Here is a 16850-nt window from a genome sequence, read left to right on the forward strand (position 1 = left end):
CCCAAACACAAGGCGTTTGGATGGAGGGAGGGGCTGGAGCAGATGAGCCTGCTGCTGGAGTTGGCTGGCAAAGGTGGCTTCAGGGAGAGGGGAGGGGAGTGGGGCCGAGGGAATGGGGTGCAGCAGGCAGTGCAAGGAAGACAGGCCTGGCCTATGGCTTTTGCCGAAATTGTGCTATGACCTGTCACTACTTAGTTCCTCCCATGCCCTCTGAGACAGAATCTCGAGATCCAACCCCATCCCCTCCCTCCACCCCTGCTACAGGAGGAGGAAAGATCCAGAGCAGGCCAGGGCCAGGGAGCCCCAGCTGGGCCCAGGACCCAAGGATGAGGCCTAATCCTTGTCTTGTCCCAGGGAAGCTCCAGGTCCCAGAGGACAGAGGTGCTGGCCAGAACCCCAGTCTACCATGGAGCTGGCCTTCCAGTACATAGAGTGACAACTTGTTCCCCCCTCACTGCAGTCCCTGCCTCTCTGCAGTATCAGAAGAACCACCCTCCCAAGAAGGGACGGGAAGGACCTGCTCAGACCACAGAGACCCAGGGTTGGGCAGCTAGGGACATCAACCTATCCTGGAATCGATCTTCCCCAGAATGATTCTTCATGGCAACGGGGCATTGAGAACTGAATGACATTAGGGGACTGGGTTCAGGTCCCCGCCTCTGTGCTCAGACCAGTCACCTCCCTGCTCTGGACCTCAGGAATGGGGGTTGTACCAGCAAGGCTGTTGATTCTGCCTCCCAGATCTCTCAGACTCATCTGCTTCTCTCCACTGACCCACTCTGGGCCAAACCACTTTTTCTCCGACCTGGGCCAATGCAACAGTCCCCCTGTTGGTCTATCTTCTTAAAATCAAATTTCCTCATTTCCTTTGGGGCCAGCAGGTGGCATAATGGTTAAGGTGCTAGATTCCCACTTGTCCAATCACTGTTTGGGTCCTGGACCCGATGACTTGAAACTCATGCTGGGTGTGTGCGCATGTGTGCCCAAAATCCCAAGAAGAGAATGGAGGAGAGAGGATTGTGGTGTGGCCACCCTCCTGAGGGATGATTTCTCACTTTCTCTCCGTCTCTCCGGTAAGCGCATGCACCTATGTCAAAAATCTCTCAGAAAACCCCTAAAAAACAAGTTTCCCCATTTCCCGGCCTAAAGCCAGGCATGTGCAGGTAAATCCTTAACCCGCTGTGCAGGAGGAAAGGCGTGCTGTATGGCATATGCCAATTTCCGTGGCTCCTCCCACTACTGATTTCAAACTACTAACAGTTTAACAACCTGCTTCCAACGTGCCTGCAGATTTTCTCTTTTACACACAAAATATCTTATATTCTGAATTACACAAATCAAAGGTCCGAATATATACTGTTTTTATATTCACTGACAAATGGTATAATTACATAAGCGTCCTTTCTATGAATTCACTCTAATTCACCAGTACATAATTTATCTTCACTGACTGTAATTACCAAGTTGTAAGAACAAACCATTATAGCCACATTATTACCTGAAATTGTTTTGATGTCTGATAGTACCTGAAAACTGGGTGGCATCTAATTAAAATGATCAGTATAGCTTTCATTCATCAAAGAGAAAATAATTTTTTTCTTGGAGAGGTTTTTGCTATAGGGCGCATGCGCTTGCAGAAAGACAGAGAAAGACAGAGAGACAGAAAGTGAGAAATCACCCCCCAGGGGGGATGACCACGCCACAATCCCTTCTCCTCCCAGCATCTTAGGCATGCACGCACACGCGCCCGGCACGAGTTTAAGCCACCGGGTCTGGGACTCGAACTGCGGTCGGCTACATGGGACTTTAGCGACATAGCCATTATGCTAACGGCTGGTCAAAGAAAATATTTTATCCAAGTTCCTAAAACAAACTTGAGGAATTATGTTGTCTGAACCAAAGTCATTCAATGGGATATGAAATCACTGTATACACTTGAATCAAACCGTCCCACGTGGCACCCTTAAGAGTCTATCAGGCCAAACCCTTTGCTGCCTTCATTGTGTTTTTTTTTTTTTTTTCCTTTGCTTTCTCTCGCTTTGCCTTCAATCTTTTCCTCTGGTTCATCCATACTGGGTACTGTCAGTGCTGGTCTAGAAGACTATTTTTATTTCTCTTAATATCAGTTTCCATTTTCATATCATCTTTTTTCGTCATTCACATCACATTGCGTTTTCCCTTGGCGAAGTTTGGGACCACCGCAGTAGCAATCTTGTGAACATCTTTCATTAAAGCATCACTGTCTACTATGAGAATACTTCTAAGTCTGTTGAGTTCCTCTGCAGCACGTTTCCCCTCTTTTCAGCATGCGTCTTCCTTTTCCACTTACTCCGTAAGCTTTTAACCTTGTTTTACCAAAACAGTCACATACACGCCGCAAGATCATGCCGACCGGAAGACTGTAACAGGTGGTTCTCAAGAACCAGTGAGTTAGCTGCTTTAAATTGCAAATTAATTCAAACCCTAGCTGATGAGGCTCCACGGGATTGGCCCTACTTGGGCCTTTCCACCCACAGTGGCTTTTTTGTGCCCTTCCCCCACAGGCACTTGCACCTGTGGTTCATTCTGCCCAGAACACTCTTCCCCCAGCTCTGGCCTTTCAGAGCTCAGCTCAGAAGCCACCTCCTCAGAGCAGCCATCCTTGGCCACCCCAAATCTCCCTGCTGGTTTACTGCCAATGCCCCTCACTGAGTCTATCAGGGCTCCTTACTCAGAATCACCCCTGGCCCCCAGAATGAGGTCTCCATGAGGGCAAGGTCTGGGCCTGAATGTCCCTGCCAGAGCCTCAGGGCCTAGAAAGCCTGTATGGGCTCACAGTCGGGGCTCAGCAGACCTCCAGCTATGAGCCAAGCTTCAGAGATGTCGGCTTTGGGTCTGACACAACCCCCACCCCATCTGTGTAACCACCACGAGCCATGTCATCTCTCTGAGCCTCAGTGTCTCATCTGTAAGTTGGAGACAACAGCAGTGGCTGAATAATGGAGCTGTAGGGACCTACTGGTGACGTAGGTGAGGTGCTGGGCACAGTGTCTGACATGACTGGGACCTCAGTAGATGAGAATGGCCTCTTCCCTGGCATATAACCAGTGATGGGCAGCCCATTCCCTCCCAAGGTAGCCTCATCCACCTCTGGGCCACTCTGACCACTGGAACATGCACTAGGCGTCTCCCTGTAGTGTGCCCCCTCCAGTCCCAGTTCACCTGACCCAACACAGTTGCTATTCCAACCATCCTGGGACATAGCTGGGTAGTCGTATCTCAGCTTGGAAGGGATGCTAAGGGCAGGGACACCATTCCTCTTCAGTCACGACCTCGGGCAAATCCTTAAACCTTGCTGAGCCTCAGTTTATTCTGTGAGACGGGGTTAAGAATAGGGTCACAGAGGGCTAGCAGGTAGCGTGATGGTTAAGGTGTTGGATCTCCATGGCCAACTTTGACATTCAAGTCCTAGACCCGGCAGCCTGAAAAATATGCCATGGAGCCAGCAGGTGGCATGGCGGTTAAGGTGCTGGATTCCCACGTGGTCGACTGCGATTTGAGCCCCAAACCCAGCAGCTTGCAAATCATGCAGGACATGTGTGGATGCATGTCCAAAATCCCAAGAGGAGAATGAAGGAGAAGGGGTTACTATGTGGCCATCCCCCTGGGGGTGATTTCTCACTTTCCCACTCTCTGTCTCTCTCTGGTGAACTCGTGTACCCTATGGCAAAAACTTAAAAAACAAAACAAAATAAACTCATGCGTGTACATGTCCAAAATCACAGGGAGAATGGAGGAGAAAGGATTGTGGCATGGCCCTTGGGGGTGATCTCTCTCTCTCTTCCCTCTCTTTCTCTGGAGAGTGCATGCACCCTATGCAGAAAATCTAGAAAGGAAGGATAGGGTTGCAGACAGGAAGTTAGCTGCTGTATAGCCCGGCCTCTGTGGTGCAGTTGGTGCTGCGCTGAGCTGGAGTGCAGGAAGCCACATGGCTGGTCGACCTGAACACACAGGTGTGTGAGTGTGTGCCCAAGATGCAATGAGCTGGGCGGCTCTGGAGGGAGGTCGTGGTGTGACCAGCGCTGTTGGAGGTACTGCTCCCCCCACGCACACGTGTGTGCACGTGCTCTCTAGCGTGACCAACATAAATAAACTTAGAACATTAGCTGAGACGCATAGAGCACTTATTATCTGGCACCAGAGCAGTGCTCAAAGAAGTCACTGTTATCACTATTGTTCTGCCCTGGGTGGGTCTCCTGCCAGCATTTGAGGGCATTTTCTGGCCCACAGCCATTTCTAGTTAAGGCCAGGCAGTCCCTCGCCTTCTCTCTCTTTTCATAATAGAGAATGTGTGCACACACCTGCGAGAGAGAGAGAGCTAGAGAGAGAGAAAGAGAGATGAGGACCTTCCACAGGGTCTGATTGCACCAGAACCCCCTTCCTCCAGTCCTCTGGCCCATCAGATCCTGGGTAATCACGCATGTGCCTGGCATGCTTCAAGCCAGGGATTCAAACCACAGTCATCATGTGGGTTACAGCTTCTCTGGAGCAGCACATTACTGAGACAGGAGAGAACTGAGGCAAGGGACATTCCAACCTGAGTTGAGGGACATTCCAAACACCTAAAATCTGACAGATAAGTGGCTGAGAGACTGGGTCTGAACCAGTTGGAACCACGATGGCTCCAGGGATGACTGCTACCTCACCTTCAGGCTGGTCAACCCCCAGCGATCCACATCCTCAGGCTGGATGGCACTCCCACCTGCACCATACAGTTTGGAATCCCCATGGCATGACAGGAAGTACCCTAATAAGGCCAGAAAGTGGGAGGGAAAACACTGCCCCTTTTCCAGAAGTCATGAATAAATTGCCCCTTAATTAGCCTAGCATGAATCAAGCCATGTAAACCAGATACTCACCGAAGTTCAGCGCTGCCCTGCCTATGGGGTAGCCCTTCTAGTTCTCCTTCCGGGTAACAGCTCTCCCATTCCTCTTGGAGGAAGGAACCCAACTGTTCACCCGTCTCTGCCCACATGGCTGCTCCACTGTGGAGAAGTCTGCTCTGTACGCTTTTCTTAATAAATTTGCTTTCACTCTCCCTCAACGGCTCACTCTCGGATTCTTTTCTGTATGGTCAGAGACCTCACGCGCTGGGGAGAGGGCCCCATAGGCTGAGTCTTTCTGACAGTACGCTGCACCATGGAGCTGGCCCAAGGCCAGGCCCTCTCTGAGTGCTCTCTAGCCAAGCGGAAAGGTGCCAGTGTGCCCCCTACCCTCACCCCATCCCTCAGAGTCACCCTCACAGCACACTAGGCGGTGGCTTGCCGATGTCTAACCTTCCATGGGATTACCTGACCCTGAGCGGTCATTCCGCCCCTTGAGCTTGGAGGGAGAGATCCCTACTTTCTGGGAAATAAACCACCCTGAAGTGGGGGCCAGAGAGCCCCCAATAGAGGGGCTTCTGCCAGCTCCCTGGGTGGCCTGGCACCCTCTCTCTCATTATCACTTTTTAGGGAGTCTCGATGTTCTTAAAAATGCTGACAGTGGTGGGAGAACAGCAAAGGAGACCGAATAGGAGCTGACTGAGGAAGGAAGAAAGCCCAGGCCAGGAGGGAAGGGAGTCAGGGAGGCTAGTCCCAGGATGGCCCCATCCCTGGGGCTGTGGGTTCGGTAAGCACCCACACTCAAGAGCCTGTTGCCTTTCAGGGCAGTAGGGATGTTGCAGAGGTAAATTAAGGTTCGAGTCAGTTGACCCTGAGATGGGGAGGTTGCCCCTGGGTCTGAGCTAATCACACCAGCCATCAACAGCAGAACTGGTCACAGAAGAGGAAGTCTGAGAGAGTGACAGTGTGACCAATTCCGTGGGAACCGGGATCAGAGGTTCCCATTGCTGAGAGGCAGAGGTCATGGGGCAAAGACCAGAGAGGCCTCCAGGAGCTGAGAATCAACCCAGCACAAAGCGGGAAAGCAAGGAGCCCAGTCCTAGGGCTGCAAAGAGCGGACCCCTGCGGACACCTGAGCAGGGTGGGAAGTAAATTACTCCCCAGGCCTCTGTAAGAGGCCAGGCTGTGATGTCAGCCCCAGGAGACCCTGTGAGGTCCCAGACAAGCCCTCCCAGACTTCTGACCTACAGGACTTCAGGGCTGCTCCAGGAAAGACCCTTCAAGACACACTAAGGATTCAGGACAGGACCTCGGGAGCTCAGTTGGGCATGCAGAACAAGGCGATGTGTTCCAAGGCCACCATTGGACCTGGCCCAATTCCAAGTACTGTAAAACCAGGAGCAATCGGTACCTGGATGGAATCCCAGGACAGCAGGCAGCTTAATGGTTATGTCTCTGGACTCCCACGGAGTCGACCACAGTTTTGTTGTTGTTGTTGTTGTTGTTTTTAAGTTAAAAATTCCTTAATTTTTTATTCCCGGTACCACTACCACAATTTACAGGGCAATATACTTGATGTAATGAAAAGAAAAAGGCAAAGCTACAACAGATAGAAGACCCCAGGAATGTACATCTAATTGACACTACATTGCATTCATCAATAGCTGCACTTTTTGCAAAGTGTGGCTGATAGTCCTGAACAAAAAGGGTTTCCTGTTTAAGCTGCAGGAACTTTTTTTACTATGGATCATCATTCCTCCCTTGGGAGCGTGTGCGTGTGTGCCCAAGATCCCAAGAGGAGAATGGAGAGAAGGGATTGCGGTGTGGCCATCCCCCCGGGGAGTGATTTCTCACATTCTGTTTCTCTGGCAAGTATGTGCACCCTATAACAGATATCTCTCTCTTAAAAAAAAAAAAATACCTGGGACCAGCAGTTAGCGTAATGGCCATGTCACTGAACTCTCATGTAGTCTACCGCAGTTCACGTCCCAGACCTGGTGGCTTAAAACTCAAGCCAGGTGCGTGTGTGTGCGTACCCAAGATCCTAAGAGGAGAATGGAGGAGATTGTCGTGTGGTCATCCCTCCTGGGGGGTGATTTCTCGCTTTCTGTTTCTCTGTCTCTCTCTGCCTTTCTGGCGAGCGCACGCGCCCTGTAGCAAAAACTTCTCCAAAAAATAAAAATAAAAAAAAAATCCCTAGGGCTTCCTAGGAGTGGTGTGGTGAAAGGGGAGGGCCTCCGTGTTCAGTTAGGCCTGCAGGGCACTGATAGCTCCTGTGTGGACAAAACACCATGCTCTGAGTGTGGGGAGAGGGAGAGGCACAGGACTAGGCATCTGGGACCGTGGGTGGGCGTGTTCTGGCCCCGACAGGCTGGGTGTCACTGTGTGTCACCATGCAACCTGTGTTCTCTTACAGTCTGTCTGTCATGCCAGGTCCCAGGCTGCCCATGCCTCTGCCCTCGGAGCAGAGAGTCTGGGCCTCAGTCAAGGTCAAGGGAGGCAGCTGGCCCTTTTGAGGACACCCTGACCCCGAGTGTCTACAGCAGCTGTCCAGCCTCTCATGACGCTTACCGGGGACAGGGGCTGGCCCTGCAGAGGGTGGTGCCTTTCACCCAGGTGCTCATCCAGACTCCCCTGCGTTCACCAACCGCCATCTCTCCTGTGGGTCCCAAACATTGCAGCTTCTTGAACCTCTTTGCTTCCAGAAGCCATGAGTGTGCGGGTGCTAGCATCCCACACTCCACACTGGGTTTACTGCTCTGCAGCTGCTGGCTTCAAACCCTCAGTACTTTCTCACCAGGGGCTTGCATCTAAATTTTGCATCAGGCCCTGCAAATGAGGTAGGAGGCCTTGACCGCATCTCCTTCTCCCCACAGTCTCAGTGGGAGGGAGTAGTGAGTGCACCCACTTTACAGACAAGAGCTTGTGGGCATCCCAGCATAGGGCCCCTTGTACCAGACGGGGCCTATGCAATGCTCAGGAAGTGTCCTTCAGAGGGACTGAAGCTGCTCCTGACTGGATGGGAGTCTTCCTTTAGACTTTTACACACCCCCAGGCCACCTTTGTTCTGACCAAGCAGTAACCGCACTTTATTTGTGTCCCCGTCAGACTGTGCACCTTGGAGGTCTGGGCATAACTCTCTCCATGGCTGTATGGTGGCATGGTGCAAAGCCACTTACTGGGTGGACACTCAGAGGATGCCCTTAAGTGAACAGGGAATGGGCAGAGATGACTTGGCCGAGGTCTTGAGCCAATCAGCGGCAGACCTGGGCTTCAATTCAGGCCAACGGACTCTGAGTCAAGAGCCCCTCTGTTGGTGATGAGGTGGCCTCCAAGCCCTGTGACCCTAGCAGAGGTCCCCAACCCTTGGGCCGCAGCCTCTTGGGGGCGGGGTGGTGACCGGTGCCTGTCTTCAGGGCCGCACAGTGGGGGTTGGGTGGCCGGCAAGTGAGCGAGGCTAGGACCGAGTTCGCAGCTACTCCTATCGCTCACCTGGGAGGTTGCCACTGGGCGCCGCCTGTCGGATCAGCAGCAGTAACGGATTCTCATGGAGTGCGAACCCTGTGGTCTGTGGTTGTTTCATTGTACTCTGCAAGGTGGTAGTGGTAGCGTTGCGGTGCATGGCGGATGTGATGCACTTGGGTCCCCTGGGACCAACTCACCCAGCCCATTTGTGGAGGGATTGTCTCCCACGAAGCCTGTCCTTGGTGCTAGGAAGGTTGGGGATGGCTGGCCCTAGGACAAGGGGCACAGTCACAGATTGGGAGTTGACCCTTGCCCTGCCCCTTCATGCGACCATTTGAGAAGGAATGGAGCGTCCCTGCATATTCTCTGAGTGCAGGGGACACTGTGTTCCTCCTTCTCACCACGGGCACACCTCCTGGCTTCTAGCCGCCTGCACCTGCCTGCCATGCCTGAGCCTCCTTTGTCTCATGTAGAGGCGCAGTGCCAGGGAGCTACCCCCCTCCCAGGAGCAGCCCTTGACCACCAGAGGAGGTATCAATACCCCAGCTCTCTGCTTCTTGATGGAGCTAGCTCTGAGGCTCTGGTTCCACATGGACTCCCAGCTTTCCCAGTGGGTGTGAGTTTCAGCTGCCCACAGTGGTGACTGGGTGGAGAACTGCTTCTAAGAAGCTGGCCCCTCTCCCATCTCTCTGCTCCTCTGCCATGTTTGGTGGGGTCTCTCCCCAAATACACATGAGAACTCAAATCCTTGTCTCAGGGTCTGTTTCTGGGGAGCTTCAATCAAGACACCATCTGACATTCACCATCATGGCCTCGTCTCTTTGGGGCCACCAGGAGTTTCCTTCTCCTGGAGCTGCATTGCTCACTTTCCTGGGTGGTATTAGTGCCGTGCAGTCCCCAGGACAAAGGAGAGTGATCGAGTCCACTGGCTGCCACCAGACCCATTTCCCCTTTTCTCGGCTGGAAACAGAGCTAGAAAAGGTTTCCCAGCCGGCTCAAGTGACTAAGGTCTAGCCCTATAACGTGAGGGTTAGTAATAGCTACCACTTCCAGTCTTGCGATAAAAAATTTCCATGTATCCTCTTCTTGTTCTTTCCTCTTCCAGCTTAAAGCTGATGAACACCGCAGGCTTGCAAGTGTTCATTTACGAGACAGCAGGGCTGGCCACGGAAGTGCCTGGGCTCTGCATCACCTCTGAGAGGAGACTATAAAACACTTACATGTGCATATTTTTCAAGGAGAAGATTACTTTTCTATTGCACTTGAGCCATTGTATGTTTCGGGGCTTATTTGTTACAGCAGCAAATCTTAGCTGATTCAGAGAGGAAGAGGCTGGGCCTTGGAGGTGGGCAGATCTCTGCTCAGTCCTGACTCTGTCACTTTTGCCTGAGTGCCATGACCAGGCCACTTAATCTCACTGTGGATTGCCCTACAGGAATCACTATCCCCATTTTATGGGTGAGGAAACCGAGTCCCAAATTCATGTGGATTGAAAGTGACAGAAAGGGAGTTCAACCTGATTCTAAATCCAGTTTACTGTCCATAGAAGGGCTCTAGATCTTCTTAACTCCCTCTCCAAATGTTTTTATTCTGGGTTTCCACACCTCCCACCCCCACCACCAGGCCCTTCCATACAAGGCTGGGACCTGCTTCCAGGAACACAAACCTGGGACGCCCATCTCTATGGTGCTGGGGTCATTTTAGGGGCTGGTTTCAGGCAACTGGGGAGATATCTTAGTCAATTGCCTCATCTCCCCATCTTTAGGCTGCAGGGAACCCTCTTACTGCCCCAACATGGGGAAGAAACAGCCGTAACTCTGTCTCTGCACAGCAAGGTGTAGGGTTTTTGAAATTACCCTATTTCTCCAGTCAGAGGCTGCTGGAAATGCCCTTGGAGGATACACGAAGTGTCAGTCAGGAACTCTGCAAAGGGTCCAGCAGTTAGCGTAATGGCTATGTCGCTGGACTCCCACGTAGTTGACCGCGGTTCGTGTCCCGGACCCGGTGGTTTAAAACTCACGCCGGGCGCATGTGCATGCATACCCAAGATCCTGAGAAGAGAATGGAGGAGAAGGGATTGTGGCATGGCCATCCCCCCTGGGGGGTGATTTCTCGCTTTCTGTCTCTCTGTCTCTCTCTGTCTGGCGAGCGCACGTGCCCTAAAGCAAAAACCTCTCCCCCCACCTCGCAAAAAAAAGAAACCCTGCAAATAGGACTGTCGGATTTTGATAGAAAAACACAGGATAATCAGGATAATCAATTCGATTTGAATTTCAGATCAGCAGCAACTAATTGTTTAGTATAAGTATATCCCATGTAATAATTGTGTATATTTATATCAAAAAGTGTGTTTATTGTTTATCTAAAACTTGACTTTAATAGTAGCCTATATTTTGCCTGGCGATCCTACTTACAAGACAGCTTGGTCACTTGCAGAAAGGTAAGCCAGGGAGAGGGACAGAGGAGGGACAGAGGTGTGGTCAGGGTGATGGCACCAAGTGAGAAGAAGAAGCCCAGGACCCTGCAACATGGGGAACTAGTAGCCCAGGCCCAGGGGAGAAGGGGAGGAAAAGATGTCCCCGGAGCCTAGGGAAAAGCTCCCAGCTAGAGCTGCGGCCTCAGAAGAAACGGTCAGAACCAGGACCAAGGGAGAGAAGGAGCGATCTAAATGCCCTGACCTTTCTCGTCCCGCCCACGAGTGCCTCCCATTGACTGAACCCAGTTAGGAACCAGAGAACAAGGGGCTCGAGCAATGCCCTGGTCAGCCACTGGGCTCAGAGGGGCAGAGCATGGGCCTGGCAGGAAGTGGGCAGCCAAGAGGTTTGGAAAAGGAACCAGCCTTCCTTAATCCACCCTGGGCTCTGTCTCCTTGATGTTTACAAAGGACTTTCCCTGCCAGGTCAGGCAGGGAGGGAGGTGAAGGGCACCATCCCAGCCTCCACACACAGGCCTCCAGTCCTCACGGAACTCTGCACGAGGCACAGAGCAAAGGCTAAGCCCCTGTGGGCTCGTGTCAATGGGCCTCTTGCCCCTGAGGTCTTGCTCTGATTGGCTGTACACTCATCGGACTCTCTGCCCCCTGCAACCAAAGCCTCTCCCAAGACTTCTGCCCATTGCCAAGGTCCGTGTTCTCCTGCCCCAGTACCCTGCTCCAGGCTGGTCTACACCCAGGCTTGCCTGCCCAACAGGCTCATCTGCACCCCACCATTCGGGATCTGTTTGACCATCCTGGGAATCGCAGGTGGCCGGGCAGATCACCTGTGCAGGAATGTTCTTCCACAATGCCCTGCCTTACTGCGTCCTGTGACCACAGTCTTCCCTCTAACTTGCAAGCCAAGTCTCCCTCCCCTGAAGGCCCAGAGGGGGAAGTGCATCTCCCCAAACTTTCGTCCAAGGGTTTCCCAACAAAGATACGTCATCCCCCTACCCCACCTGCCCTAGGAACCTTGCACTAGGCTCTGGAAATGAGAAAAAAGACAGTATTAATCTAATTGCTTAACCCCTCCCGTTGCCTCCCCCAGGGCGCGGTACAAGCCCTCAGCATGACTGCAGAGCTCTCTGGTCCAGCATAAAACAGCTTGTTCAGCCCCTTCCCTGAACCCCACACTAGGGCCACTCCAACTCCTGTGGTGACTGAGCATAGGCCATGTGCCCTAATGCCCTAGGTGTCGGCTTACTCGTCCCCGCCCTGGCACGTGCGCGCACTCGGGCTCCTCGGCAATGTTTGCACAATGTCCGCCACCAGAACTCTGGGCAACCAGGACCTCCTTCTCTGGAAGGCCTCTCGGCAGCCCCCACCCTACTCCTGCACCGTGCTCTCCTGCCTCCTCCCCTGGGAGACTGTGCGTGCTATGGGGAGGGACTGTACTTCCACAGCCAGCAGCACTTCCTGCTCCCGGTAGGGCTCGCACCATTGAATTTGTGTCTTGAGGATACAAATACAACTGTTCCATGGATGGGCACTGGCCTCCAGCAGCTGCCGGGACAGGCTTTCTCGGTGCGATCTCCCATTTAAGCCTCACGCCAGCCAGGTGGGGAAGGTGCTGCCGTCAAGACCTGTCTTGCAGGGAGAAACTGGGGCACAGAGAAGGACTAAGTGACCTGCCGACAGCTGCCACAGAGCTGAGAGGATGGCGTCAGGCCAGGGCCGGTGACGGCACCAGCCCTGCCGCAGGGTCTGGAAGGATGGGACCTGCAGGTCCTGGAAAGTGTCCAGGAGCCACGAGGGCAGACGTGTGGGACAAGGTGAGGGATGATGGACAAACAAGGCTGGAAAGTTGTTTGGGGCAGACCCCAGAGGCCTCGAAGGCTCTCCCGACAAGACAGGCAAAGTGCAATTCACCATAGCCTGTTTTCGTCCTCCCACGGTCAGCTCTTTCCTCTGGGGAAGCGGCAGCCCTAGGCCTGGAAAGCACCTGGGTCAGAAACCAGGCCACTGGGCACTGCTGCCTGGAGGTGATCTTCAAGCCCCAATGGTCCCTTCCCCAGACGTGCGGCACAGAGACACTTGATCCAGCCGGGCCAGCCAGTGGCACTAAATATAGACCCACAGGTCCTGAGGGCGAGGCAAAGCTGAGAGGCCAGCTGGCCAGACAGGAGGGCCGCAGGGCAGGCTGGGCATCAACAAGAAGTCAGCTCTGGTCCCAGGAGCCTGGAGCTGGCAGGGCCTGTGGACACAGGGCCATTACCCACGGAGCACGGCCTTGGCTGTTCGTGGGCGCCGCATGTGTGTCTTGGTTGCATGCCCTGCCGGGGCCGGCCAGGAGCTATGACAGTGCAGTTTGGAGGGCATGCTGACTGGCTACAGAGTACCAGGGAAACTGGGGCATAAGTGAAGAAGTGGAAAAAGAGAGAGAAAAGAAATTTTAAAAATCTAGACCCTGTGGGCCAGCCCCATGGCTTTGTGGTTAAGGGAGCTGGATCCCTCATGGATAACTACAGTTCAAATCCCAGCCTGTCAGCTTGAAAAACATACCAGACATTGGGGTCAATAAGTGGGATTGTGGTTCAGGTGCCGGATTCCCACATAACTCATTGTGGTTTGAGTCCCAGACCCAGAGGTTTGAAAATCACACCAGGTGTGTGTGTGTGCATATCAAAATCCCTTAGAGGAGAATGGAGGAGAAGGGATTGTGGTGTGGCCATCCCCCTTGGGGGATAATTTTTCACTTATCCTCTCTTCGTGTCTCTCTGGCAAACATAAGCGCCCTATGGCAAAAACCTAAAACAAACAAACAAACAAAAACATCAGACCAGATAAACATGCGTGCGTGCCCCAAATCCTGACAAGGTAGGAAAACAGAGGAGGGATTGTGGCGTGACTGTGCCCCACTGTGGAGCGATTTCTCCCTCTTGCCCCTCTCTCTGTCTCTCTGGCAAGTGCATGCACCTCTGGCAATTAAAAAAAGAAAAGAAGACAAGAAGAAAAGAAAAGGAAAGGAAAGAAAAAAGAAAAGAAAGGAGAGGAGAGGAAAGGGAAAAAAGAAAAGAGGAGAAGAGAGAAGAAAAGAAACAAAATCTAGACCCTGTTTAATTGAACTGGGAGATACACCCTCAGGCCTCTGAGCCTCATCTCCCCCACTGTGACCTGGGGACAGCCACATCTGCCCTAGGACTGTGCGAGATAGTGAGTGCCCACTCTTCAGCCCTCACCTTCCTCGTGCTATCCCCCCTCAATGTCAGCTCGCTCCCAGGCTCCCTGAGCTTCCAGAAGGGGCCCCACTATGCAAGTACAAGCCCATGTGTGTGCACAGGTGTGACCCAGAGTGCCCATGTGCACAGAGGTCACACACACCCATGTTAACTGAATTCTGCTCAATAGGCAGTTATTTAAAAATACATGCGATGGGGGCCAGCAGGTGGCGTGGTGGTGAAGGCGTTGGACTTCCACATGGCCAACCACAGTTTGAGTCCTGGATCTGGTGGCTTGAAAATCACACTGGGCGCATGTGCATGTGTGCCCAAAATCCCTGGAGGAGAAAGGAGGAGAAGGTATTGCAGCCTGGCCATATCCGCTGGGAAGTGATTTCTCATTTTCCCTCTCACATCTCACTGTCTCTCTCTCTCTATCCTTCTGTCCTTCTCTCCCTCTTTCCTGGCAACTGCACGTGCACTGTGGTAAAATCAAAAGAAAAACAAAATACATGGGATGGGAGGTTGAACCCCAGGACTGTCACGAAGATGTGTGGGTGCAGCTACTTCCAGCTGCTCACCTGCTTTCAGAGGTGCTCAGGTTTGGAGAGACCTCACCACAATTCCTCCCTTTCTCCCGGCTCCAGACAGAGGAAAGGTTTGCATAGGGTCACACAGAACTTTCCAGAAGGGCTAAGGGCAGCATGCTAGTAGCTAGGCCCAAGTCGTTTTATAGGTTACAATCCTGTGTGCGCACACATATACACACTCAAGCACCCACACACAGGCACCAAGAAAGAGATGGAAAATGATATTTTTAGAAAACAAGAGATGTAATCATCCATAAGACTAGCTCCCTGCCCACCGTCCTGCCAACTGGAGCATTAAATCCACTCCTTTCTTCACTTAAAGAAGTAACCGTGGGAACCAGCAGTTAGCGTAATGGCTATGTCGCTGGACTCCCACGTAGTCGACCGCGGTTTGTGTCCCGGACCCGGTGGCTTAAAACTCATGCCGGGCGCGTGTGTGTGCATGCCCAAGATCCTGAGAGGAGAATGGAGGAGAAGGGATTGCGGCGTGACCATCCCCCCTGGGGGGTGATTTCTCGCTTTCTGTCTCTATGTCTCTCTCTGTCTGTCTGGCAAGCGCACGCGCCCTACAGTGAAAATCTCTCCAAAAAAAAAAAAAAGAAGTAACCGTGTATGTGCGTGGTGTGCACGTCACCTTGCTACACGTGCACACCTGCGCACCTGAGCCTAAACATGCCAGCTGTCGGCAGTGGGGCCTGGCCCAAGCAGGGCTGAGACCCATCCAGGGCCCCCCTTTTCAGCTTAAAGAATCCCAGTCTCCTTGACAACCTCTGTGGCTGCTCCTCTGTGGGGCCCAAACCAGGCCGTACTTCCCTCTGCAAGGGCCCTCAGAGCTGCTTCACGAGCCCTGCTCTGTGAGCCATTCGGTTACATAACAGTCACAAGGCACAGAAACCCAAATTCCAGCCCTCCTGGAAGCAGCTGCTCCCAAATCCAAAGCCACCTTCAGGGAGCCAAGGAGAGCCCAGCCCTCCCACTGGCCCACTCGGAGCAGACCCTGTTCTACCCCACAGATCCTCTTCCCACCGCCGGCTCCTCAGCTGGCCTGAGTCCCCATCTGCAGCGCCAAACACATGGGCCCATGATTCTGTGTTGTGGGGGTTGGTCAGGTGAATGCAGGGTGGAGAGATGGCCGTTCCTGCGAGATGGAGCTGTGCCCTGGGGGACACTGACCCTAGTTAAGAAGCACCATGCCCAGACGTCATCACTACAGTCTGTTATGTTTGCAGGGTTTACCCTCCAGGTGTACACAGATGTTCCTCGACTTCCATGGAGTGACGTCCTGCCGAACCCATGGTACTTGGAAAGTATTGCATATGGGGACCAACAGATGGCATAAGGGTTACGTTGCTGAACCCCCACGTGGTCAACCATGGTTCGAGTACTGGAACTAGAGGCTTGAAACTCACTCCAGGCGCATGTGCATGCATGCCCAAAATCCCGAGAGGAGAATGGAGAAGGGATTGTGGCAGGGCCATCCTTCCAGGGCGTGATTTATCGCTTTCTGTCTCTCTGTCTCTCTCTGTGTCTATGGTGAGTGCACACGCCCTATAGCAAAACTCTCTATGAAAAAAACAAAAAGAAAAAAAGAAAGAAAGAAGAGAAAAAGAAAATACTGTTCATTGAAACTGCATCTGAGGTACCTAACCTATCGAACACCCTAGGTTGATGCTCAGAGCACTGACGTCAGCCTAGGACTGGGCAAATCATCCAATGCGAAGCCTATCTTGTAGTAAAATGTTGAATATCTCGTGCAATTTATCAAACACTTTACTGCTAGCAAAAAACCCAGAATAGTTGTGTGAAACTTGAAAGTACGGTGTCCACTGAGTGCGTATTGCTTTTGCACCATTGCGAAGTTGAAAAATCATCAGTCAAACCATAAGATGATGCAGACTCTCTGTATACATATATATATATATATATGGGCACAGGACCAGGAAATGGCATAGCTGTTACATTGCTCGACTCCCACATGGCCAACTGTAGTTCAGGTCCTGGACCTGGTGATTTGAAAGTCACGCCAGGCATGTGTGTGCCCAAGAACCCAGGAAGAGAATGGAGAAGGGGTTGTGGCATGGCCATACCCCTGGGGGTTGTTTCTAGATTTCCCTCTCTCTGTCTCTGTCTCTCTCTCTCTCTCTTCAGCGAGCACATGAGCCTTAAGGCAAAAACCTCTAATATATATGTGTATACACACACACACACACACACACACGTGCACATCATATATAGTCTATATATTTTGGATCATCGGAAAAGTTGTGACACATTTTGCCTAGAAAAATACAGACTATGATAT

At 52.4% G+C, this 16850-nt stretch overlaps 1 pseudogene; it reads right to left on the reverse strand.

The window, feature by feature from the left end:
- Positions 1-1974: 1974 nt before the first annotated feature.
- LOC102476738 (uncharacterized protein C12orf31 homolog) lies at positions 1975-5348 on the reverse strand (annotated as a pseudogene).
- Positions 5349-16850: the final 11502 nt, after the last annotated feature.

This window comes from Tupaia chinensis, unplaced genomic scaffold (assembly GCF_000334495.1).
Source record: "Tupaia chinensis unplaced genomic scaffold, TupChi_1.0 Scaffold143913_1, whole genome shotgun sequence".
In the NCBI taxonomy this organism is placed as follows: domain Eukaryota; kingdom Metazoa; phylum Chordata; class Mammalia; order Scandentia; family Tupaiidae; genus Tupaia; species Tupaia belangeri.